Source organism: Schistocerca gregaria, chromosome 1 (genome assembly GCF_023897955.1).
Source record: "Schistocerca gregaria isolate iqSchGreg1 chromosome 1, iqSchGreg1.2, whole genome shotgun sequence".
Classification (NCBI taxonomy): domain Eukaryota; kingdom Metazoa; phylum Arthropoda; class Insecta; order Orthoptera; family Acrididae; genus Schistocerca; species Schistocerca gregaria.
Window position 1 is genome coordinate 1,070,893,440 of NC_064920.1, and position 25,555 is coordinate 1,070,918,994.

At 44.0% G+C, this 25,555-nt stretch overlaps 1 protein-coding gene across 2 annotated transcripts in view; it reads left to right on the forward strand.

Moving 5' to 3' along the window:
* LOC126281608 (protein kinase C, brain isozyme) overlaps positions 1 to 25,555 on the forward strand; it is a 1,181,175-nt gene that overhangs the window by 898,324 nt on the left and 257,296 nt on the right. The gene's annotated exons all lie outside the window — the stretch shown is intronic.

Here is a 25,555-nt window from a genome sequence, read left to right on the forward strand (position 1 = left end):
GAATGCAAGTGATTTTGGTATCGAATGAAAATGAAATTTAATTGATGAGCGATGCTCATTTTCATTTAAACGAGACCGTGAATAAGCAAAACCTACAGTACTGGGCTCCAGAGCATCCACATCTTATCCATAAGCGTCCTCTACACTCAGAAAAAGTTACAGTCTGGTGTGCTCTTGGCTCTGTTGGCATTATTGGACTTTATTTTTTGAAGAGAGCAGGGCCACAGTTACTGTTAATTCGGTTCGTTACATTCGTATGCTTGAAACATTTTTGAAACCAGAACTAAGAAGACGACGAATCCCTTTAAAACGCGTTTGTTTCCAGTAGGATGGGGCAATATCGCACTCCTGGCCGGATTATCTCACGTTTTGGCAATGTTCTTTCGCCTCCCAGGTCTCTCGACTTGTCGGTATGTGATTTTTTTTCTGTGGGGGTACCTTAAGAACTGTGTCTATAACCACAAACCACGTAATTTGGACGAGTTGATGAATGCAATCACTCCAGAAATTGCTGCCATCCCTGCAGAGATTTTAGTCCGTGTGATGGAGGATTTTGAGAAGAGACTTGAGTCCTGCATTCGAAATGATGGACATCACCTTGACGACATTATTTTTCACAAATAACTTGAACTAAAATGGCAAATAATGAGATTTGATTTTGTGTAAATAAACATGCATTAACTTTAAAGTTGGCTGAGTATTATTTCATTAAAAACCGTCCGTCTCTTGTGTGTCATGTGTCACCCTGTACTTGAACAGACTTGAGACACGATTTTTATCAAGCTATAGACTTCTTTTGTTTCTCGTACACAGGAAGCGACAATGAAAACAAAATATGTGTACAAGACCTGGCTGTTCCATGTTAGGCATCACATCTACGTCATAATTAAGTGATACGTCATGGGACAGCGATATGCTCGTATACAGATGGCGGTAATATCGCGTACACAAGGTATAAAAGAGCAAGGCATTGGCGGATCTGTCTTTTGTATTCGAGTGATTCACCTGAAGATGTTTTCGATGTGATTACGGCCACATGAGGCGAATTAATAGCCTTTGAACGCGGAATGATAGCTGGAGCTAGACGCATGGGGACATCTCATTTCGAAAAACGGTAGGGAATTCAAGATTTCGGGATCCACAGTGCCAAGAATACAGTGTTTCACGCATTACCTCTCACCACGGACAATGCAGCGGTCGACTGCCTTCACTTAACGACCGAGAGCAGCAACGTTTTCGTAGAGTTGTCACTGTAAAAGACATGCTACACTGCGTGAGATAGCCACAGAAATCAATGTGACACGACTAATGTATCCAGTAAGACAGTGCGGCGAAATGAGGCGTAAATTGGCTATGGCAGCAAACGCCCGACGCTAGTACCTTTGGTAATAGCACAAAATCGCGTTTATCGCCTCTCCTAAGCTCGTGGTCATATCGGTTGGACACTTGACGACTGGAAAACTATGGCACGGTCAGATGAGTCCCGATTACAGTTGGTAAGAGCTGGTGGCGTGGTTCGATTGTGGCGCAGACCCCACGAAGCCATAGACCCACGTTGTCAGTACTCCTCTGGTCTAGCTGAACGGATCGTTGACTGTAAATGGATCGGCTAAATGGAGACCAATTGCAGTCATTCATGGACTTCATGTTCCCAAACAGCGATGGACGTTTTGTGGCTGACAACGCGTCACATCACCGGATCACTATTGCTTTCAGTTGGTTTGAAGAACATACTGGACAGTCCGAGCGAATGATTTGGCTACAGAGACAGTCGACGTAAATCCCACCGAACATTTATGGGACATAATCGAGAGGTCAGTTCAAACACACAATCCTGCACAGGAAACACTTCCACAATTACGGACGGCTATGGAGGCAGACTGGCTCAGTATTTCCGCAGGAGACTTTGTAAGGTGCCTCTTACGCGAGGAAGACATTTTACCAGTTTTAATAAATTATTGCCTCTTATTGATGTATTCACGATAGTTAGGAAGTGCTGTAGCCCGTAGCAGGCCATGAGTCGGAGAGCATTTCCCACGCTGGGTGGCTAGGTGACGAAGCGACCGTATGTCGCGCGTAGTGGGGTGTGGCTCGGCGCTGGACCGTAGAAACAAGCGTCAGCCTGGGAAATACACATGGCAGGAAGTACCGCCATCTTGGCGCCTTCGTCACCGATGTTTATTTATATTTAATAATTAAAGTAATTTATGACAACATGAATACTAGGGGCAGCCTCTGGATGTTTAAAACTATTTATCATAATTTTGCCTCGTTAAAATTCACACACGTTCATTAACAAACACACATCTTAGTAAGTACGAACTTGATCGGAAATCCACGAACTGCGACAAAACTAGTAAGAGATACGGACTGAGCGCCAAAGTCGGCAGTCGGCGTTAACAGCTCTTCCTGTCTTGTTCGATGGTAGCCATGCTCTCGGTTACGAGTAGTTTGTGACATGAGTGTTTCATTATTGACTTAATAAAAATACAAGTGATATTACGACATTCTGAATGTTAATTTCGAGTAAATAGATACCCCAAAGTTGGCCGGCGTTCTAGGCGCTACAGTCTGGAACTGCGCGACAGCTTCGGTCGCAGGTTCGAATCTTGCCTCGGGCATGGATGTGTGTGATGTCCTTAGGTTAGTTAGGTTTAATTAGTTCAACGTTGTAGGGGACTAATGATCTCAGATGTTAAATCCCATAGTGCTCAGAGCCATTTGAATCATTTTTATACCCCAAAGTTGATCGACAGCAAATTCAGATAATTAGCTTCCACCGAAAGAGACAACCAATGCGTCAATGAAGAATCTGCAGGGGACGACATTTACGAGAGCTGCACCGCGCACAGATAGGAGGAAATCCGACGACACGACCCACCAAGGCGATTCAAATTCCGGGTGGAAATGCTGACCAGTTATACTGTACGTCACACATACCACCCTCTACAGACACGCGACTAAGCTGAATAATAACAGTATCAGTTTAGAAGCGAGGGGATCGTACAATTTCGAACGATTTCTTGAGTCCATGTCACCTCGAGCTGCTGCATTTCGCCGGGCAACAGGAAGTCCGACGCCATATTAGGAGGTATCTTATGACTTCGGTCACCTCGGTGTAAGGTTGTTACTTTCCATTCAGTATGTATAATGTACTCGTATTGTGGAGCCCTCAGACAGTCTCAGGCAGGGCTGTCAACCGTATAAACTCATTACGATCATTACGAAGTTTGAGTGATGCATGGAATGTGGCTGCTGGGTTCCTTCCAGCGGACATCGAGTTGGCATATCTGTGTGCGCGCGCGCGCTCGCTCATGCTTTGAAGCCTACACATGACGCGCACTCTTATTTCTGCTGCCCGTCCTCTCGGTATTTACTTGCAGAGCAGTTTGGGGAGGCAGCTCTTTGTTCATCCAGCAGTCTGTGTTGGACACGAGGCAGAGCCTGGCTGGCTGCTTACAGAGAGGCAGTCTGCCTCTCCCAACCCGCCACCGCCACCCCCACCCCCACCCCCGCCCACCACCGCGCATCCAATTCGCAGAAGAGGCTCTTGATTTAGTGGCCGCCGGCGCCTCTGTTGTTTCTCTAGCTGCTGGGGGCTCCAGGTTCCGGTGAGAGGGTTTCCCCTGGAGCGCACCCAATCTGTCCGTCCATGACGCATGCGCGCCTCCCTTCCAGAGGCAGATGTCATTGGAGAGGCACGTGTTGGCCCAGTTTCCTCGCTGTCTTTCGCCAGCACTACTGCAAGGGAAGTCGTTACCGCTCCAGAAATGTTTCTATAGAGGAGTCTCTATTCTGACTGCGCAGTGCAAAGTTCTCTCTTACAGCTAGAGCCAGCAATGTCGTAGGAAACTGAAGAATCAGTTGGGTTAAATTACCTTTTATGGAAGGGGGCTTTCAATAAGTAATGAAACACATTCTTTTTTCTGAAAGTAGGTTAGTTTTACTCTGCAATTCAATAAACCACATTATTCCTCACTCGTTTGGCCGCAGACCCAATTCTGCATTTCCGTTCAATGGGACGGCCTCACGCCACCTTACTGGGAGAACCTGTATGTCCGCATGGTACCACTCTACTGATCGACGTAGGAGCTAACATCTCGCTACACCAGTAACCTCCCCATCATCCACGCACTGCTCCCTGGAGTGCATACCCCAGTGGGTAAAAAAAAAAAAGGCTCTGAGCATTATGGGACGTAACATCTTATGTCATCAGTCCCCTAGAACTTAGAACTGCTTAAACCTAACTAACCTAAGGACATCACACACATCAATGCCCGAGGCAGGATTCGAACCTGCATCCCTAGCAGTCCCGCGGTTCCGGACTGTAGCGCCTAGAGCTGCACGGCCACCGCGGCCACCATGGGTCAAACAGATAGAAGCCAGAAGATGTGAGATCCGGGGTGTAGGGGTGCATTCAATACTAAATTCTTCTAGAATCCTCATATGTAAATGATGCTGTAAGCCCCCTTTTTTCTAACTCCGACTTTTGCTGTTGAACATGGATTAAGAAGAAACGCGAAGTGACTGTAATCGACCCTGCAAGTGAAGTAGAAAAGAGTTTGGCACCTGCAATAATTTAATTTGATAGAAAATAATTTGATAAAGGAAAGTTTCATTAACGTAGTGAGAAAGGAAAGGGTTGCTCTACCGATTAACAGAATGAAAGTTGTGTCCAAAATAACAATTTGATTTATTATGACTAAATTCAAAATAATAAACAAAACACATGAAACATTTACAATACGTCAAATTGGATGCTCAAATAAATGCTGTGAAGGTGAAGTTGTCCCTAAACTAGACAGTGACATTTATGGCGAAGTGGTATGTGGAGACAATTCCTTGCAACTCAAATCTTAAGAGAAACGCACAGCCAGCCCAACATTCATTGCTGCTACAGTAGTGAGAAGTCAGACAATGAACATCCAAGACAGAACCACGTTAGAAAATACGGGAACAGGCGCGCTCTGCAGAGCTCTGATTGTCATATAGCTAAATTCTCTAATCTGCCGGTGCTGCGGACATACATTACCATGCTGTCTTCTTAACTGAAAGGACACGATATGGCTTAGCGGAGGCGATGGCTGGTTGCTTCGGCGTCCCGTCGTGGTGATCATAATGTACCGAGTATAGCCCGAAACAAATTATCCTGGTCTAGTTATTCCAGACGAAAGACTTACTTGCAACACAAATGCGCCTCTGAGAGACACTGAGAAGGCTCGCTACACAATCACTGACGGTACAGTGATTGATTTTAACAAGCGAAGTCACACAGTAACTCCGATACAGTCAACTTTAGCCAAAACAGCTCAAGACAGACCACATAAGCCGCTTGTACGCAGAACGCTCAATTGCCAACTGTACTCGGAAAGTTACATTGTCGTCGAAACTTCAGCAACTTCGTCAAACAGTTACACTTAAATGAAAGTATATTAGACAGCCAACAGAAGGCAGGCTGTCCAGAGCAGCGAGAGCTCCGTCTTGTAACCTACTCCGACCGAAAGGCGAGATCCGACTCCCTCAAGAGCACCCGTACAAGCCGAACACAGAACATTCCCGCCCCCACGACAGTGGCCGTGGTTAAACGTTCCAATCAGCAACTCGAAAACCGGCGGAAAATTCCACTCTATTGCCGAAGCACTACTATTTCACCAATGGAGATACTTCGCGCCAATTTCTGCGCCGATTTTACTACGTCACGGAGGTATCCCCTGAGCAAGCCAATCACAGTAATGATTTCTAAGATTCTACGAAGTAACGGAATTTCTGGCCCCAGCCGCTCCTTCAGGCCCCTGTGGGCGTGTCGCCCCCTCTGTTATGACAATGTCGGCGTCTGGACAGCATCCACTCGACTCCCTCACACCCGTCGGCATAACCCTTTCAAGATTAGCAGAACCCGCCTGTCACTGGACCACCCGGGTGACGAGGGACGCTGCGTGGGAAGTCCGAGTGTGAAGCAATTGCAACATTTCACCATATGCTATTAGAGAGGAAAATATTCATATCTTCCGAGTTCTCAATACTAGCCTTGTGATGAAAATGCTCTGCCATACTTCTCCAAATCGAATTACTCGGAGTAAGATATAAATATGAGAGGGGGCAAGTCAGTGTGTGCATCTTAAAGGCATGCCACCTCTCAGGATGGATGGGGAAGAACAGTCCAATGAGGTTTCGTGATCATCTCTAGAGTGCGCAGACTTGTGTGAGACCATACGTTATTATGAAGGACAAGAAGAAGGTTCTTTGCAGCTTTTTGGTGGCGAACACTCTGAAGTCGTTCCTTCAGTTTCCTGAGGGTAGTACAACACACTTCAGAGTTGATCATTGCACTTTGAGGGAGCATTTCAAACAGGATAACCTCTTAACAGTCCCAGATGACCGTCGGCGTGACTTTAACGGCTGAGGCTTTGAATGTTTTTCAGAAGAGGGGTGGTGTGGCAACACCCCATGGATTGCCATCCTGTTTCCGGTTCGAAGTTATAAACCCATGTTTCAACGCATATGACAATTTCGAAAAAAAATTGTCACGACCAATCTCGTAATGCACAAGTATTTCTGCAGACATGGTCTTTCGTTGTTCTTCATGGTCTTCTGTTAACCGGCGAGGAGCCCAGACGGCACAACTTTTGAGTACCTCATCTGGTGGACGAGTGTGTCAGCACCACGAACAGAAACGTCCAGTTGTGCAGCGAGGTTTACGGCTGCGATCCTCGATGACCCCAAAGAGAGTGTCCGCACGTCCCAACATTGCCGAATTCGCAGCTGTGTGAGGCTGGCTGGCACGCGGGAGATCGTAGAAGTTTGCGCGGCTTTGTTGGGATCATGGCAGACGGCTCGCCCAACGATTCACCATGTTTTTGTTCACTGCCAGGTCACCGAATACATTCAGCAACCGCCTACGAGTATATGCAATGCTCTGATTTTCCACCAAAAGAAGCTCAATGACAGCTCTCTGTTTGGAATGCACCTCCGTTACAGACGCCATTGTGAAAGCTACGCATGGTGTCGCCACCTATCGGAACTTAATGTTTTTATTTTATTGTATAACCAGTTTTGACCCCTTAGTTTTAGATAACGCTTACATCCATTAATTACTAAAAAAGTAAAAAAAAACTATAGCACAGGAGTAAAGTATCATAAAAATATATACAGTGCAAAAGAAAACATGAACCAAATCAACCCGAATTAAACTAATGAAATTACATACACTGAACTGTAAAGAAAGTAACGCAAATATTGTGTGTTGCCTTGCAACAGATTTCAGCACCCCTATATAGTAGTAACCACATTCATAACATTTTGAAGTAACATGTCTAATCAAAATACAGATGAAAATTACTTAAAAGAATAAATGGTTCAAATGGCTCTGAACAGTACGGGTCTTACCTTCTGAGGTCATCAGTCCCCTAGAATTTAGAACTACTTAAACCTAACTAACCTAAGGACATCACACACATCCATGCCCGAGGCAGGATTCGAACCTGCGACCGCAGCGGTCGCGCGGTTCCGGACTGAAGCGCCTAAAACCGGTCGGCCACGCCGGCTTGCTTAAGATATTGTGATGCTTTTCGTGGCTAGGGAGTGTTCTTCGTGATCGTAAGTGGTCTCCATATTGTCCTAAATGTGGAAGGATACGGAGTTCTAAAGAGCTGAAATATAGCAACTACGAGGGGTGTTCAAGACGTTCGTGCAAAAATAAAAACAACTTACACGTTTGGGATAAAGTTTTTTGATTTTTCGACTAAGTCTGCTTTTAGACTTAAACACTTCGTCCAATGCTATTCTAATCTGTTGATCCCTTCCGAATAATAGGAATTATCCAAGTTTGCAAAATAGCTATTAGTTGCTGCAATCACCTCTTCGTTTGAATAAAATCTTTGTTCCGCCAGCCATTTCTTCAAATTGGGGAACAAATAGTAGTCCGAGGGAGCCAACTTTGGAGAATGGGGGGGGGGGGGGGGTTGTGAAACGAGTTCGAATCCTATTTCCATTAATTTAGCCACCACAACTACTGGGGTGTGTGCTGGTGCATTGTCGTGATGGAAAATGGGACACTTTTATGGTCCAATCGCCGGTGTTTATCTTGGAGCTTGGTTTTCAAACGTCCAATAACGATGAATAATATGCATCTGTAATAGTTTAACCCTTTTCCAGATAGTCGATGAGGATTATCCCTTGCGAATCTCAAAAGACAGTCGCCATAACGTTTCCGGCCGAAGGAATGGTCTTCGCCTTTTTTGGTGCAGATTCTCCCTTAGTAACCCATTGTTTAGATTGTTGTTTGGTCTCAGGAGTATAGTAATGTATCCATGTTTCATCCGCAGTGACGAAATCACGCTTAGAGTCCTGCGGATTACTCCTGAACAGCTGCAAACCCTCCTTGCAACACTTCACACGATTCCGTTTTTGGTCAAGAGTGTGAGCAATCGCGGAACCCATCTTGCGGATAGCTTTCTCATGTCCAAACGTTTATGCAAAATATTATGCACCCGTTCATTCGAGATGCCCACAGCACTAACAATCTCACGCACCTTAACTCTTCTGTCACCCATCACCATATCATGGATTTTATTAATTATTTCTGGAGTCGTAACCTCCACACGGCGCCTAGAACGTTCAGCATCACTTGTGCCAATATGGCCACTCCGAAAATTTTGAAACCACTTATAAACTGTTCTAATCGAAGATGCAGAGCCACCGTAATGTTCATCAAGCTTCTCTTTAGCCTCCTGAGGCGTTTTATCTTTCATAAAGTAATGTGTAATCACCACACTAAATTCTTTTTTTCCATTTTTTGACAATCACTCGACTTCCTTGATTCACACGAATGTCAAACACAAAGAAATAGACCAATATCGCAGAAACTTGGTGTGCGTTCTTTCCAAAGATCTACTGACTAAACATAACCTCGATACACGCCGGTGGTGCCATCTCTTGGACTTTTCACGGACTTTTCAAACGCCCCTGGTATGCCAGCTTAAAATTGCATCGCTTTCTTCAAGTATGTGTATGTTCATGAGCCATTAATTTCACAGCGTTGCGTACCACGTACAGTAGAGGAACTTCTAGGAGAGGGGGATTGGTTATATCAGCATGACACTGCACCATGTCATAAAATATGATCTGTAGCGGGGTTTGTGTACAGTATCATTCCTGAAAAGGACTACCCTCCACAGATTCTCGATCTGAAACCAGTGGAATACCGCGGGGTATGAACTGGAACGTCAGCTTTGCTCCTAACACCAGAGTCCAACATCACTATTGTCAATGATTTCCGCTCTTAAGGAAGAATGGGCTGCCATTTCGCCACAGACATTAAGATATCTCATTGAAAGTGTCCACAGCCGAGTTCGAACCTTCGTAAAAGCGAATGTTGAACACGCCGTATATTGATGTCCATGGATGGGTGGTCACATATTTTTGATCAGAGGGCTAATAGAAATCCTTGGGTGACAGAAAAAATACTGAATTTAATCGATGAAAGGAGAAAATATAAAAATTCAGTAAATGAAGCAGGCAAAAAGGAATACAAACGTCTCAAAAATGAGATCGACAGGAAGTGCAAAATGGCTAAGCAGGGATGGCTAGAGGACAAATGTAAGGATGTACAGACTTATCTCACTAGGGGTAAGATAGATACAGCCTACAGGAAAATTAGAGAGACCTTTGGAGAAAAGAGAACCACTTGCATGAATATCAAAAGCTCAAATGGAAACCCAGTTCTAAGCAAAGAAGAGAAAGCAGAAAGGTGGAAGGAGCATAAAGAAGGTCTATACAAGGGCGATGTTCTTGAGGACAATATTATGGAAATGGAAGAGGATGTAGATGAAGATGAAATGGTAGATAGGATACTGCGTGAAGAGTTTGACAGAGCACTGAAAGACCCGAGTCGAAAAACGGCCCCGGGAGTAGACAACATTCCATTAGAACTACTGACTGCCTTGGGCGAGCCAGTCCTGACAAAACTCTACCATCTGTTGAGCAAGATGTACGAGACAGGCGAAATACTCTCAGACTTCAAGAAGAATATAATAATTCCAATCCCAAAGAAAGCAGGTGTTGACAGATGTGAAAATTACCGAACTATCAGTTTAAGAAGTCACGGCTGCAAAATACTAACACGAATTCTTTACAGACGAATGGAAAAACTAGTAGAAGCCGACCTCGGTGAAGATCAGTTTGGATTCCATAGAAATATCGGAACACGTGAGGCAATACTGACCTTACGACTTATCTTAGAAGAAAGATTAAGGAGAGGCAAACCTACGTTTCTAGCATTTGTAGACTTATAGAAAGCTTTTGACAGTGTTGACTATAATACTCTCTTTCAAATTCTAAAGGTGGCAGGGGTAAAATACAGGGAGCGAAAGGCTATTTACAGTTTGTACAGAAACCAGGAAGCAGTTATAAGAGACGAGGGACACGAAAAGGCAACAGTGGTTGGGAAGGGAGTGAGACGGGGGTTGTAGCCTCTCCCTGATGTTATTCAATCTGTTTATTGAGCAAGTAGTAAAGGAAACAAAAAAAATCGGAGTAGGAATTAAAATCCATGGAGAAAAAATAGAAACTTTGAGGTTTGCCGATGACATTGTAATTTTGTCAGAGATAGCAAAGGACCTGGAAGAGCAGTTGAACGGAATGGATAGTGTCTTGAAAGGAGGATATAAGATGAACATCAATGAAAGCATAACGAGGATAGTGGAATGTATTCGAATTAAGACGGGTGATGCTGAGGGAATTAGATTAGGAAATGAGACACTTAAAGTAGTAAAGGAGTTTTGCTACTTGGGGAGCAAAATAACTGATGATGGTCGAAGTAGAGAAGATATAAAATGTAGACTGGCAATGGCAAGGAAAGCGTTTCTGAAGAAGAGAAATTTGTTAACATCAAGTATAGAGTTAAGTGTCAGAAAGTCGTTTCTGAAAGTATTTGTATGGAGCGAAGCCATGTATGGAAGTGAAACATGGACGGTAAATAGTTTTGACAAGAAGAGAATAGAAGCTTTCGAAATGTGGTGCTACAGAAGAATGCTGAAGATTAGATGGGTAGATCACATAACTAATGAGGAGGTATTGAATAGAATTGGGGAGAAGATGAGTTTGTGGCACAACTTGACCAGAAGAAGGGACCGGTTGGTAGGACATGTTTTGAGGCATCAAGGGATCACAAATTTAGCATTGGAGGGCAGCGTGGAAGGTAAAAATCGCAGAGGGAGACCAAGAGATAATACACAAAGCAGATTCAGATGGATGTAGGTTGCAGTAAGTAGTGGGAGATGAAGCAGCTTGCACAGGATAGAGTAGCATGGAGAGCTGCATCTAACCAATCTCAGGACTGTAGACCACAAAAACAACAACAACAACAGTGCAGGTTTCACCAACCGAGAAGCGACTCGTGTACCTTGACCTTCCCGTGACGATTGGTCACTGGGCGTGTACCATCAGGTGAGGTCAGCCGCTGGGATAGCAGGGTGGATTGAGTAAGCCTTACGAGCTCAGCCTGGGCCCTCAGCTCAGCTCAGCGGTTGGCGAAACAATGGCGGCGGCGCCTGGCCGCTATCGACGCCGCCAGCGTCAGGGCCGGCTGCCGTGACGTCACGGCTTTTACGACCGCCGCAGGCCGTTGCTGGCGCCGGATGACCGGGAGCACTTGCCAGGCGAACAGGTGGCAGGTCTGCCATACTGGGACGCCTCCCGCCGCGGACCAGGTTCAAGAGCCACGGCTGTTAGTAAGTTTAAAGGTATTAACTACCTCTAGATCTATATATACATCCTTCAGACCACTGTACAATCCATGGCGGAGGGCGCCTCGTATTGTCGATTATCTGTCCTTTTACACTCGCGTATTAAGCGAAGGAGGTCGTTCAGGGATATTTTCTGAGTGTTTTGGTGTTGCGGATCCGTGGTCGCGGGTGGCTCTTCAAGGAGGTTTTGCATTTTGATTCCTTAATCCCACTTACCTCTGAGTCTGTCTCGCATTGCAAATACTGGGTGTCCCACATAACAGGCACGCTTCACGTACCGGTTAATCGTCTCTAGTCGAATTACTTGTATAGTGGCAACACTGTTTCGAAATTGCCGTGGCCACCACATCCAACATCTCTTATTAAGAGATAACTACATGTTTTTTAATGTTACCTATGCGTTTTTCATTAGTTGATTGTTACTTGAATCGCGGCGTACCGGTTTTGTGTGGAACGCTCAGTACTGCAGATGTCGGTGGCATGAGTTTTGGGACTTGTTTGTAAACAAACGTGTTCCTTTCTGATGCTTGACAACGGTAATGCCCACTTCACTTTCCGCCCCCCCCCAAAAAAAGCCTCTAAGCATTGTGGGACTTAACATCTGAGGTCATCAGTCCCCTAGACTTAGAACTGGTTAAACCTAACTAACCTAAGGACATCACACACAGCCAACCCGAAGCAGGATTCGAACCTGCGACCGTAACAGCAGCTCGGTTCCGGACTAAAGCGCCTAAAACCGCTCGACCACAGCGGTCGCTCCACCCTCACGCTTGCGTTCATTATTTCTAGGTTCTGTCTCCCTTTTGTGTTTACCGCCAGGGTCAGTTGTACGTTAACATTGATACACAGCAGTACGAATGAAGATTTGGCCTATATGCAGCTCATTTATGGATTCACTTAATGTAGTGTAAGAGCGGAACGACGACTCTACGCTGGCCTGTTCCCACAGCATCAGCCAGCACACCACATAACTTCTGTTTCTGGGGCTCGTTGCAGTTTTCTTTTGCGTTGTACATTTTTGTTGATGCATGTTACGGCTTTGTCACTGTTACGAAGTTGTTTTAAGAGAAACAAAGGTATCTGGGATAACAGACCGAACAAACAGTAATACTTTACTAGTATGTAATGACCTACCGGATACCACTATCCCATTGTATCAAACATGTTCAGAGAACATGTACCAACAACTTCCAGACTTACTTCAGTAGCCGGCCGTTGTGGCCGAGCGGTTGTAGGCGCTTCAGTCCGGAACCGCGGTGCTGCTACGGTCGCAGGTTCGAATCCTGCCTCGGGCTTGGAGATGTGTGATGTCCTTAGGTTAGTTAGGTTTAAATAGTTCTAAGTTCTATGAGACTGATGACCTCAGATGTTAAGTCCCACAGTGCTCAGAGCCATTTGAACCATTTTTTTACGTCAGTAAGTTTCGGATTAACCCTGTTCGTGCGTCAGTAGGTGCACTGATCTCTCTCATGTTATTTTATAGGTCCCTGCGTGACTGTACTATAGTGGCAGCTTAATGATCCCATATTCTTTTTTGAATTTATGCTGTCTAAATTTAGAGTTTCACGAAAAATACGCAGTCTTTTTTCCAAGTATTCCCATTTGGGTTCCACGAGGACTTTCGTTACATTGTCATACGGACTAAGAAACCCGTAGAGATGGGCTACAGAACGGTGCGGTAACTGTCATCGTACGGAAGCTGAGCAAAGGCAGGAATAATTAGCGAACAAGTTAACAAGAAAAAAGAAGATTTAATTAAGTTTTATTTCTCCAAGTGCACTAAGACTCGTTACAAATCTCAGTGTCAACAAGGATGAGACACTCTGAATTATAGCACGAATGGTGGTGTAGGAACCAGTTCCAGGCAGCGTGTGCATGGCGTCGTGTATTGAAGAGGCTCCAAGTGCGAGTGGGCTGAATGGTTGCCGCTGGCCGTCCCACTCCTATATCGCGGCAGCCGAAGGCGCCTGTTATACGGAGCTGCTGGATGCGTGGCTCAGCGGTTGCGCAACATTGGCTCCGCCAGATCCCATGGGACCGCTATCGGCGTCTAACAGAAACTTGCAATTCCGATGCCAGCTTCATGATTCTCATGGAGTGGTATGAATGTGTAATACCACAGCTTCTTACCATATCCCTTAAATACATATACAAAGTCATGTACTGTATATGTTATACATCTTGTATCGTAATCAGGTACTGTTTATGAAACTTCCTGGCAGATTAAAACTGTGTGCTCGACCGAGACTCGAACTCCGGACCTTTGCCTTTCGCGGGCAAGTGCTCTACCATCTGAGATACCGAAGCACGACTCACGCCCGGTACTCACAGCTTTACTTCTGCCAGTATCTCGTCTCCTACCTTCCAAACTTTACAGAAGCTCTCCTGCGAACCTTGCAGAACTAGCACTCCTGAAAGAAAGGATATAGCTCAGATGGTAGAGCACTTACCCGCGAAAGGCAAAGGTCCCGAGTTCGAGTCTCGGTCGGGCACACAGTTTTAATCTGCCAGGAAGTTTCACATCAGCGCACACTCCGCTGCAGAGTGAAAATCTCATTCAAGTACTGTTTAGTTCTTTCTCTTTGTTACAGACAATATCTTACATTTGTTAATATTTCATGCACTAGATATGTAAGTCGTAATAATATGCACATGACCCGTTCCTGAACAACATCTTTGTTTACTTACTTTTGAAAACATTATGGGAGTGGCAGTGATCAATGGTTCAAAATGGTTTAAATGGCTCTGAGCACTATGGGACTTAACTTCTGAGGTCATCAGTCCCCTAGAACTTAAAACTACTTATACCTAACTAACCTAAGGACATCATACACATCCATGCCCGAGGCAGGATTCGAACGTGCGACCGTAGCGGTCGCGCAGTTCCAGACTGTAGCGCCTATAACCGCTCGACCACCCTGGCAGGCAGTGATCATTGTGTTGCAAATATTTCCTAATAAAAACAGTCTTGATCACAATTCATTTATCACGGTGACCGGTTTCGACCACTACCGTGGTCATCTTCAGACCAAGAGTAGGAACCACCTTCTGCTGGAGGATCACTACTCAAGATGAATCAGATGAATTTCTTTTGAAAGAAATAACCTGTAAGTTATTGCAGTGAAAAGCAGTCCACATCGCAGAAGTTTATATTTTTAATTCTGGTTACCGGTTTCGGTCTACACGACTGTCTTGAGATCTGCGCTCGAGATGAGCTGAGGATCCCGTGTGTAACACGTATCAGTCGATCCTACACCGCGGTCCCGTGCACTGCCGTCATCTGGACCATTTGTAATCAAAATTAAAAATAAAACAAACTGCAACCTGTACTGTTTTTTATTGAACAGTGAAGAAAGATCGGTGTTGTTCCATAAAGGTGTAAAAAAGTTATTTACTCCATTTTTAGCGTAAAACATTGTAATTTGTCCATAACAAACGTGGACACAGCACAGCGACATGAACACAAACACATACACACACACACACACAGACACACCACAGCACAGCACAGCACAGGACGCTGGGTCAAGGCCGCAAGCCGTGCTGGTGCGCTAATAAGAACGCCGTGGGGTCCCGGCCGCCGTTCCTCGGTGCGGGCCCCGCTTTCCCAAGAAACACGAGTTCCTTAATTAAGAGGTGGCCGCCCGCTGCTAATGAGGCCTCGTCGGATTCATTAACCTAACACAACAAAGCTGTTTATGGCGCATCCAGACCGGCCCGGGCCAGCCCAGCCCACAGCCGCGTCGATGCGGAGCAGCGTCTCGCGATGTCTCGACAGCTGTAATGCAACGGAACATAACTGCCGGCACCCGGTGGCCTTACAGCACAGCACGCCGGCCTACACACCGACGTCCGCTGGCCACCCTAAGATGTGTGGCGGAGGGTACTTGCGACACCACTAGCGTCTACAACACCCCTGTCGGAAAGGGTTCAGCCGGCCACTGTGGCCGAGCGGTTCTACTCCGGAACCGCGCTGCTGCTACGCTCGCAGGTTCGAATCCTACCTCGGGCAAGGCTGTGTGTGATGTCCGTAGGTTAGTTAGGTTTAAGTACACTACTGGCCATTAAAATTGCTACACCACGAAGATAACATGCTACAGACGCGAAATTTAATCGGCAGCAAGAAGATGCTGTGATATGCAAATGATTAGCTCTTCAGAGCATTCACACAAGGCTGGCGCCGGTGGCGACACCTACAACGTGCTGACATGAGGAAAGTTTACGGCCGATTTCTCATACACAAACAGCAGTTGACCGGCGTTGCCTGGTGAACGTCGTTGAGGTGCCTCGTGTAAGGACGAGAAATGCGAACCATCACGTTTACAACTTTGATAAAGGTCGGATTGCAGCCTAAAGCGATTGCGGTTTATCGTATCGCGACATTGCTGCTCGAGTTGGTCGAGATCCAATGACTAAGCAGAATATGGAATCAGTGGGCTCAGGAGGGTAATACGGAACGCCGTGCTGGATCCCAACGGACTACCAGTCGAGGTGACAGGCATCTTACCCGCATGGCTGTAAAGGATCGTGTAGCCACGTCTCGATCCCTGAGTCAACAGATGGGGGACGTTTGCAGGACAACAACCATCTGCACGAACAGTTCGACGACGTTTGCAGCAGCATAGACTATCAGCTCGGAGGCCACGGCTGCGGTTACCCTTGACGCCGCATCACAGACAGGAACGCCTGCAATGGTGTACTCAACGACGAACCTCGGAGCACGAATGGCAAAACGCCATTTTTTCGCATGGATCCAGATTCTGTTTACAGCATCATGATAGTCGCATCCGTGTCTGGCGACATCGCGGTGAACGCACATTGCAAGCGTGTATTCGTCATCGCAATACTGGCTATCACTCGGTCACCTCTTGTTCGCATTGACGGCACTTCGAACAGTGGATGTTACATTTCAGATGTGTTACGACCCGTCACTCTACCCTTCATTCGATCCCTGCAAAAGCCTACATTTCAGAAGGATAATGCACGACCGCATGTTGCAGGTCCTGTACGGGCCTTTCTGGATACAGAAAATGTTCGACTGCTGATCTGGACAGCACATTCTCCAGATTTATCACCAATTGAAAACATCTGGTCAACTCTTGTTGAAGCTGCATGGGCTGCTGTACCTGTACACACCATCCAAGCTCTGTTTGTCTCGATGCCCAGGTGTATCAAGGCCGTTTTTACGGCCAGTGGTGGTTGTTCTGGGTACTGATTTCTCAGGATCTATGCACCCAAATTGCTTGAAAATGTAATCACATGTCAATTCTAGTATAATATAGTTGTCCAATGAATACCCGTTTATCATTTGCCTTTCTTCTTGGTGTAGCAATTTTAATGGCTACAGTGCGTGTGTGCGTGCAGAGTACCAAATTGGTGGCCAGTACTCGAGAATCGGTAGAAGAAACGAACGTTTTGTAAGTCAGTTCATTCGTGGATGAACTATAAATGCCTAAGATTCTTCCAGTGAATATCGGCCGGACTGGTTTTTCGTGATCATTCTACTTCTGATCCCTCCCGACGGTTACTCTTACAAGGAGACCGCACCTATTCGTTATCACCTATTTTGTCCAGATATTTATGGTATATCCAGGATTTGGCCAGAAATGAAACTGACGAAGTGGGAGCTTCAGACCGCCAAGACCTTAGAAAAAAATTGCATTTTGGGGGCGATTTGGTCGAGGCATGAGCCATTTATGTTAGCGTAGAATAATATACAAAACATCGAGGCATGAGCCATTTATGTTAGCGTAGAATAATATACAAAACATCGAGGCATGAGCCATTTATGTTAGCGTAGAATAATATACAAAACAATGGGAAAGAAAACTCAGTATCTGTTAGATGACGATCAGTTTGACCCAAGGGAAGATATACACAACAGAGGCTGTAGTTACGTTGCGCTCGATAATGGAAACAAGATGGAAGAGAAAGCAAAATACGCTCATAGCATTTGTCGACCTTGAAAAAAAAAGTTCAAGCTATAGGGAAACACAAGTAGTGTACAGTATATAAAAGAGCCAAGAGTGAAAACTAAGACAGGAAGACCTAGAACTAAGTGTTCGTATTAAAAAAGTGTGTAAGACAGGGATGTAGTTCTTCACCTCTAGTGTCCTACATCGAAGAGCCAATGACGAGAAAAAAAGAAAGGTTCAAGAGCGGCATTAAAATTCAGATTGAAGGGTATCAATGATAAGATTCGCCTATTACATTGCTATTCTCTGTCAGAGTGAAGAAGTATTACAGGATGTGTCGGTTGGAGTGAACAGTCTACTGAGTTAATGGATATGGATTAAGAGTAAATCGAATAAAGACGAAAGTAAAGGAAAAATAGCAGAAATGAGAATAGCGGGAAACCTAACACTAAAATTGGTGATCACGAAGTAAACGAATTCTACTACCTTGGAAGGAAAATATTGTATGGATGACGAAGCAAAGACGACATAGGAAGCAGAGTAGCTCATGCAAAGAGGGAATTCCTAGCCGTAAGAAATCTACTGGAATTAAACATAGGCCTTGAACGGGGAAAGGTATTTCTGAGAATGTACGTTTGGAGCACAGAATTTTATGGTAGTAAATCATGGACAGTGGGAAAACAGAAACAGAACAGAATCGAAGCGTTTGAGATGTGGTACTACAGAAGAATGTTGAAAATTAGGTGGAGCGGTAAGATAAGGAATGAGGCGGTTTTCTGCAGAATCGGAAAATAAAGAAACCGTTCTTCTGGCGAACTGCCGCTGTCTCTCCGTTCGTCTGCGTAAACACATGTTGGTCGTAAATTCCCGTTACAGACTTCAAGGACTAGTAGGGAGGAGTGAGTACATCCTATTTTGGATAGGAACCCATGTCCGGAAACGTCATCCAACGAGACTACAGAGCGTCAAAGTTATAGGCGCGAGCGTATGTAAATGTACGTATACATGGGGTGCTTCCGTGATGATGATGTAGACTTTCTAGGATGATGGAGAGCGATAAATGTATTAATTTGAAGAAAGGATCCCTCTACCGGAAACGAATGAGTCGAAATTTATAAACGAAAACCGTTCTGATACCTCTGACAGTTGAATACATGTAACGGTTCTTGTGTTGCGAAGAGTGTAGGGCTGGTAACTTTCAGTGATGGTAGTGTGGGCAAAAACGAGAAAAAAATGTCCAATAAACGTGGGCTCTAAATTGTATACCTGAGGAGCTATGACCATTCGTTCACCTTGGCTAATGTGAAAGACATATCCTCTGCTGAGCATGTGTTCATAGCTGTTACGGTACGCACTTTAGAGCCCACGTTTATTCGACATTTTTTCTCATTTTTGTCCACGCCACTGAAAGTTTCCAACCCTACACTCTTCGCAACACAAGAACCGGTACATGTATTCAAATGGCAGAGGTATCAGAACGGTTTTCGTTTATGGCTTTCGACTAGTTCGTTTTCGGTACAGGAATCCTTACTTAAAATTAATACATTTATCGTTCTCCATCATCCTAGAAAGTCTGGAACATTATCACTGGGTGGTAGCAGTCTGGGTCGGAACCTGCATGTATGTCATGCGGAAGGATGACTACTGCTTGGAAGCGTCATTACTGTCCAGTGTAACGTATGATTTTAAAACAGATTTAACAGTGGTGCAAAGTATGAGTTCTTTTTAAAAAGTGCGCTGTAATATCTGCTGAATCGAAGAAATAAACTGTATAGCGTGTTTGAGGAGGATGTATATACAGGGTGTTACAGAAAGGTACGGTCAAACTTTCAGGAAACATTCCTCACACACAAATAAAGAAAAGATGTTATGTGCACATGTGTCCGGAAACGCTTACTTTCCATGTTAGAGCTCATTATAGTTTCGTCCACCTACGCTCAATGGAGCACGTTACCATGATTTCATACGAGATACTCTACCTGTGCTGCTAGAACATGTGCCTTTACAAGTACGACGCAACATGTGGTTCATGCACGATGGAGCTACTGCACATTTCAGTCGAGGTGTTCGTACGCTTCTCAACAACAGATTCGGTGACCGATGGATTGGTAGAGGCGGACCAATTCCATGGCCTCCACGCTCTCCTGACCTCAACCCTCTTGGGGGCATTTGAAAGCTCTTGTCTACTCAACCCTGGTACCAAATGTAGATACTCTCCGTGCTCGTATAGTGGACGGCTGTGATACAATACGCCATTCTCCAGGGCTGCATCAGCGCATCAGGGATTCCATGCGACGGAGGGTGGATGCGTGTACCCTCGCTAACGGAGGACATTTTGTACATTTCCGGTAACAAAGTGTTTGAAGTCACGCTGGTACGTTCTGTTGCTGCGTGTTTCCATTCCATGATTAATGTGATTTGAAGAGAAGTAATAAAATGAGCTCTAACATGGAAAGTAAGCGTTTCCGGACACATGTCCACATAACATATTTTCTTTCTTTGTGTGTGAGGAATGTTTCCTGAAAGTTTGACCGTACCTTTTTGTAACACCCTGTATATACATCCTCCTCAAACACGCTATACAGTTTATTTCTTCGATTCAGCAGATATTAGAGCGCCGTACCTTTTTGTAACACCCTGTATTTTAGGACGTAACAATTTTTATTGGCTACAGAGATACAGCTGGCTATAGAGATAAATTTTCATTTGGCTTGTTGGTACTTAAGTTTCTGGAGCGTTCTTTATTGACTGTCATGTTTTGAAGTACGGCGAATGTATCCTTTAGGACGGTACAGCGAGATTTGGTGTTAGCGGGTCTAAGGCAGCAGACGACCGATGCGAGTGCATTTGCTAACAGCACGACATCGCCTACAGCACCTCTCTTGGGCACGTTACCATATTGGGTGGACTCTAGACGACTGGAAAATCTTTGCCTGGCCAACTGAATATCAACTTCAGTTGGTAAGAGTTGATGGTAAGGTTGGAGTGTGGCGTAGACCTCCCGAACCAATGGACCCAGGTTGTCACTAATGCACTGTGCAGGCTGGTGGTGGCTCCATAGCGCTGTGGGCTGTGTTTACGTGGTTCTGTTGACCCAACAGAGACAGTCTGCAGCCATTGACTTCGTTGGCAAACAACGGCTGAATCTTTTGTGAATGACAATACGCCGTGTCATGGGCCACAGTTGTGTTGTCCACGATTGGTTTAGAGAACATTCTGGACACTTCGAGCGAATGATTTGACCACACATATCGCCCGATATGAATCCCATCCAACATTGATGGGACGTAATCAAGAGGCCAGTTCGTGCACAATATCCTACACCGGCAACACTTTTGTAATTATGGACCGCTATGGAGACAACATGGCTTATTACTTCTGCAGCGGACTTCCAGTGACTTGATGAGTCTATGCCACATAGAGGTGTTGCACTGTGTCGGGCAAAAGGAGGTCCTGCACGATATTAGGAGGTATCCCATGACTTTAGTCACATGACTGTATAAATGAATTTTTCAACTGTTATTCGTTGATAAATTCTACTGTATCGTCAAAGGTTTCCGCGGATATTTACAAATGCTGGGGCATGCCGATATGATATTTGTGCACGCGTTTTGCAATGGTAACAGTGCTTCTGTTTGTAGAGAATACACCATTTCCACCGTGTCCTCCTACTTCCTCCGGAGAATGATACACGAGCTTCTCATCATTGACCACTCTGTACGGTTTTTTAATTTTTTTTATTTATTCGCCTTTGGGTACAGAAATGGAGCCAGTCCAAACATACAGGGCTCTCTCTATCAATTTAAAACAAATTTAATTTTAAAAATGAATACAAACCGGTTTCAGTCGAGAACTTTTCTGCCAGGCCGCTGTTCTCCACTAGAAATGAACTCATAAATTACCTATAAATTGCAGTGACATGGTTAATATCACACGATAATTACGCACACACACACACACACACACACACACACACACACACACACACACACTAAACGATTACAGCTCAAATCCAACTTTCAACATGATTTCCACAGACGATTTGTAAACGTCTACATCCATTGTTGTAAAAAGTATTAACACATGCAAAAGAAGTTCTTGATTCATGTGGACCAGCACCAAGTAAATTCTCTTCTACACCCAAAGCAGCCAAGATCTATGTGGCTGACGTCCTGACACTCTCCACAGTCATAGGGTGGTAATGTTCTCATATTGATCATATAGAATTGTCGGTAGCAGCCACGGTTGAATTTCAGTCCGGAAATTCCTCGTGTTACCTGCGTCATTTGTTACATTCCATATTGCCTGTATAGCGGATACACTTGCGTGAGTTGTTTACACAGCTGGCTTGGCAAGGTAGCAGCAGTGTTTACGCAGCAGTGCCTGGCGTGTAGACTCGCCCGCCACGCGCGGACCACCGTGCTCTTTTTGCCGGCTGTGACGGATTGCCTTGCCTCGAGCCAGGCTGTTAGCAGTCGGGATTGCCCTAATTAGCCAAATAATTAGCGCGCTGTCGCGTTAAACGCGGTCTGCGGGCAGAAACACACGTCGCACCCCGCTGCCAGGATTCTGCAGCGCAGCCGCGACAGCGCTTTCACTCGTAAAGCTATTATTTAGTCCCAGTTTACAGTGCACAATGAAAGGGAAGAAAAAGCAATTGGTCAGCTGCGTTCAGGTCTAATGGGGCAAGGGCGTGTCGCTGCACTTTGAGGCGCACGTACCAGAAGGCTATGCTATGCTATGCGTCTCTGCTATGCGACTGGATTCCTGTCAGAAATGTTGCATTACTTTGGAATTGATGGGAACTCATCTAGTGAAACTGTAATTGTATCTAGCGTTCTGTGAGGAAGCGTGACAGACCTTTTGCTGTTGTTGATCCATACGAATGATTTAGGGGGCAATCTGAGCAGCCTTCTTGGATTCCTTGCACGTTACATCGTGGTTTACCATCCTTAAAGTAGTTAATGTTCGTCGACGAGAGGGCTGCGCTCTATTCGCCAGCAATACACCATTGGGCGCTATACTGGCGTTGTCGGCTCTCACTGTGCAAATCACTGTCCCCGAAAATTCTCAAGTAGAAATCTTTATCGTACGCGAAACTTTTGACTATTTCTAGAATAAGCAAAACAACAACAATAATAATAATAATAATAATAATAATAGTAGTAATAGTAATAGTAATAGTAATAGTAATAGTAATAGTAATAATAATAATATGCAGAGGTGACATATCAAGGTAAAACTAAACAAAGGTCTCTACACTACGCATACATTGATTACCAAAAAGCTTTTGATAATGAACCCCACTCATGGTTACTACAAATATTGGAAATATACAAAGTAGATCCTAAATTGATACAGTTCTTAAATATAGTAATGAAAGATTGGGAAACCACACTTAATATCCAAATAATATCACATCACAGCCAATACAGGTTAAGCGTGGAATATACCAAGGAGACTCATTAAGTCCTTTCTGGTTCTGCCTTGCTCTGAACCCACTATCCAACATCCTAAATAATACAAATTATGGATACAATATTACTGGAACATACCAACACAAAATCACACATTTGCTATACATGGATGATCTAAAACTACTGGCAGCAACAAATCAACAACTCAACCAATTACTAAAGATAACAGAAGTATTCAGCAATGATATAAATATGACTTTTGGAACAGACAAATGTAAGAAAAATAGCATAGTCAAGGGAAAACACACTAAACAAGAAGATTACATATTGGATAACCACAGGGACTGCATAGAAGCGACGGAAAAAAATGCCTGTAAATATCTAGGATACAGACAAAAAATAGAAATAGATAATACAAATACTAAAGAATAACTAAAAGAAAAATATAGACAAAGACTAACAGAAATACTGAAAACAGGATTGACAGCAAGAAACAAGACAAAAGCTATAAATACTTCTGCTATACCAATATTGACCTACTCATTTGGAGTAGTGAAATGGAGTAACACATACCTAGAAGCACTCAATACACTTACACGATCACAATGCCACAAATATAGAATACATCACATACATTCAGCAACAGAAAGATTCACATTAAGCAGGAAGCGAGGAGGAACGGGATTTATCGACATAAAAAACCTACATTATGGACAGGTAGACAATTTAAGAAAATTTATTATAGAACGAGCAGAAACTAGCAAAATACACAACGCAATCACTCATATAAATACATCGGCTACACCACTGCAATTTCATAACCACTTCTACAACACCTTAGATCACATAACATCAACAGATAAGAAAAAATAAATTGGAAAAAGAAAACACTACATGGCAAGCACCCATATCATATAACACAGCCACACATCGATCAAGACGCATCCAACACATGGCTAAGAAAAGGCAATATATACAGTGAGACGGAAGGATTCATGATTGCAATACAGGATCAAACAATAAACACCAGATATCACAGCAAGCATATTATTAAAGATCCCAATACCACAACAGATAAATGCAGATTTCGCAAACAACAAATAGAAACAGTAGATCACATCACAAGCGGATGTACAATACTAGCAAATACAGAAGACCCCAGAAGACACGACAATGTAGCAAAAATAATATATCAACAACTTGCCATACAACACGTTACCACATACAAGTATGCACCACAAAATGTACTCGAGAATAATGAATACAAATTAAAATTGAACAGAACCATTATAACAGATAAAACATGACCACATAACAAACCCTACATCATACTCACCAATAAAAAGAAGAAATGAACACAACTAATCGAAATATCCATACCCAATTCAGCAAATATACAGAAGAAAACAGGAGAAAAAAATTGAAAAATACATCCAACTGGCTGAGGAAGTCAAGGACACGTGGCATCAGGATAAAGTTGACATTGTATCAATTATACTATCGACTACAGGAGTCATACCACACAATATCCACCAGTACATCAACACAATACAGCTACATCCAAACGTATATATACAACTACAAAAATCTGTAATTATTGATACATGTTCAATTACCCGAAAGTTCCTAAATGGAATGTAACATATATCGCACAGTTAAAAGGAAGTCACGCTTGATCATGGTCTGCGTCACTTTCCATTTTTAACCAGACCTATGGTCTGAGAAAGGAAAGAAGTTGATAATAATAGTAATAATAATAAAACCTGGCGTTATTGCAAATATTATATAGCAAATGTCGTGCAATGCGATACGAAAGTTCGCAAAGATCTCTTTCCGAGTGAGGTGTTTTCATAATCAACGGAGAGAAACGTATTTTTGTAAGTTCAATGGTTTTTGAAGTATGATAAGATAAGTTCGAAATTGTTTTCTAAAAGGCAAAATTTCATCTCTCTCCAAACATCTAATATAAACTCGGCCCTATTTAAAATAAATGATAGATTTTTGGCATGCTTAGATATATTACAGAGACCTATGCTGTACTTCAGTTTCAGAAACCTTCCTTGATTTCTTTAGGAGATACAGACTTGAAAGCGGTTTTCTATCCCTGCGGAGAGCAGAGCGCTATGGTGGCTGTCTGCAGACAGTAATTGTCCCAATACCGTCCTAACTTCGCAGCTTAAAAGTCGGGTGTCTACTGATTTAACCGGCATTATAATGAAGCAAATAGAAAATAAAACGAATTGAGGAATGATTCAGACATACCCGAAAAGTGCGCAAAGTGGCAAACGATGAGAGGTCGTCCACAAGAACATTAAGCGAATTTCATACACGACACAAATGTAAAGCTTATCGATTCAACTAAATGTTTTGGAATTACTTTGAAGAATGATCAATTAGAAACTGAAAACTGTTATTACGAAGGCGAACTGGATAGTGCATTTTATTGGCAGAACACTTAGGAGGAGCAAGAAATCCACTG